Source organism: Camelina sativa, chromosome 9 (assembly GCF_030686135.1).
Source record: "Camelina sativa cultivar CO46 ecotype springtype chromosome 9, ASM3068613v1".
In the NCBI taxonomy this organism is placed as follows: Eukaryota; Viridiplantae; Streptophyta; class Magnoliopsida; order Brassicales; family Brassicaceae; genus Camelina; species Camelina sativa.
In genome coordinates, this window is record NC_141888.1 from 16,878,113 (window position 1) to 16,880,241 (window position 2,129).

Genomic DNA, 2,129 nt, shown 5'->3' on the forward strand with positions numbered 1-2,129 from the left:
ACGTTTGAGACGGATTGTGCTAAGCTAATTGCAATGGTGCAGACGCCGGAAGATTGGCCTGCTTTCTCCAATTTGATGGAGGATTTCGCTTTCCTCCGAACCTTTTACCCTTCCTTCACCTTAGTCAGGATCCCCCGAGATGTCAACGCTAGGGCGGACTGTCTGGCTCGGTCATCACGTTGCTTAACCTCTGAATCTATTTTTGTAAACTCTTTTCCTCCTGTTTGGGCAACCAATCTTAGAGTTCTCTTTTAATTTTATTAATGTTTGGTTGAAAAAAAAAAAATTCATGAGAGTAATTATATTTGTAAATTTATTAGATTGTAAAGGGAAAAACATCTAGAGATTGAAACTAGACATTTTTTGTTTTCTAACAGTTTATTGACTTCAAGCATGTAACATAGAAACATGAAGAAGCATTTGGTCACACATGCATGTCAGTAAACACACACAGTTACGCATACATATGACCATGCGACCCAATGAGTTTTGTAAAACCAAAGGTAATGGCCATAGCTAACCATCCACCAATCAAAACCCTAAGCGACGACTTAACCACCGGTGCTTTCCCCAAAACCGCTCCTAACCATCCGAACATCACTAACGCCAACGTAACAGCCGCCACTATCACACCAATCCTCACTTTGTACTCTTTCACAAACGCAGCCGCCAACAACGGCACAACCGCCCCGAGAGAAAACGCTAACGCTGACGCCGCAGCTGCTTGCGTCGGGCTAGGAAGCTTCTCTTTCTCTACCTCTCCTCCTCCTCCGCTCTCTCTCTTCGTCTGAGCCTTCTCTATGTCGTACTGAGAGTAAACGGAGACAAACTCTCCGATCGCCATGCTACAAGCTCCGGCAACTAAACCGGCAAAACCGGTTAAGATCATGATTTTGACGTCTAGCTTGAATCGCACCAACACCCATCATAAGTGAAGCCGTTGAGACAAGACCGTCGTTTGCACCAAGAACGGCGGCTCTTAGCCATTGAGCTCGTTTGGAGTAGTCGAAAGCCTTTTCTTGATCTTTCTCCATGTAAGGTTCAAGGTGTTGTGAGATTCCATGGTTTGGATCTTCGTTAGATGAGAAAGAGTTAAAATGAAAGAGGAATATCTGTGAAGTGTGGAGAACACACGCCTACGTTGAGCTCTACTTATGGAGAGATTTTGTAATTGAGTATGATAATTCGTACGTACGAAAAAGTAATTATGTGGCGTGGAGTCGATAATATTAATGTGGTGGGGTATCATTATCACTAACATAAACACCTCTGACTTATATTTGAAAAATTGTGGACTAAAACCCACTTGTATTTGTCTTATTTCGCTGATTCATAACTTTTCAAACCTTGGAATTGGAATTAAGCACTACGTGTAGTATTAGAAATATAAACGAAGTGGTAACGGCTGGTCTATTGAGGATCCCTTTGATCCAGCAATTAGAGTCGTGTGCCAGTAAAAATTATAAACAAAAAAGTTAATAGTTAAATAACATAAACATGTATAACTTTGTGAAGTGACCTTAGTCTGCACAAGGCACCATCACACCAGGGATCGAGTTCCGCTCCTTACGAATGTAGAGATTAGGCTAATGGGCCGATCTGTTGTGGCCCAATGGTTGAAAAAAAAAACATGTATTGTTATGAATATAGAGTTTAGGGATAAAGCTCTTGTTATTCTTTAGCCTTATATAGTAGAGTACAAGGCTTAAACCGACATAAGGAAGTAATGGCCGAGTAAGGCTTCGGCTAATGGGCCAAAGGTGTGCGGACTGAGTATGGCCGATGGACCGAGACTCCATGGATAATATACGGGCCGGTCTATTGAGTCCACTAAATGTTTCACAACACTCCCCCTTGGACGAGATGACAGTGCCTATGTTGGAATGAGATCGACGCAATGTGCTTGGGGGTGCTGCCTCATTAAAACCTTACCAGGAAAACCCATTGGGACAAAACCTTGGTGAAGGAAAAAGAGTACAGTACACATTGCTCCCCCTGTTCCAAACATCACTCCAAGTCCCTAAGTCTCCGCATCCCAATCTGGTGCGCGAGCTTCTTGAAAGTTGTTGTCGGTAGCGATTTGGTGAAGAGATCGGCTGAGTTGTCGCATGACTGAACCTCCACCACTT

The 2,129-nt window shown here is 43.1% G+C and overlaps 1 pseudogene; it reads right to left on the reverse strand.

Moving 5' to 3' along the window:
• Window positions 1-292: 292 nt before the first annotated feature.
• LOC104715210 (vacuolar iron transporter homolog 3 pseudogene) lies at window positions 293-1,063 on the reverse strand (annotated as a pseudogene).
• Window positions 1,064-2,129: the final 1,066 nt, after the last annotated feature.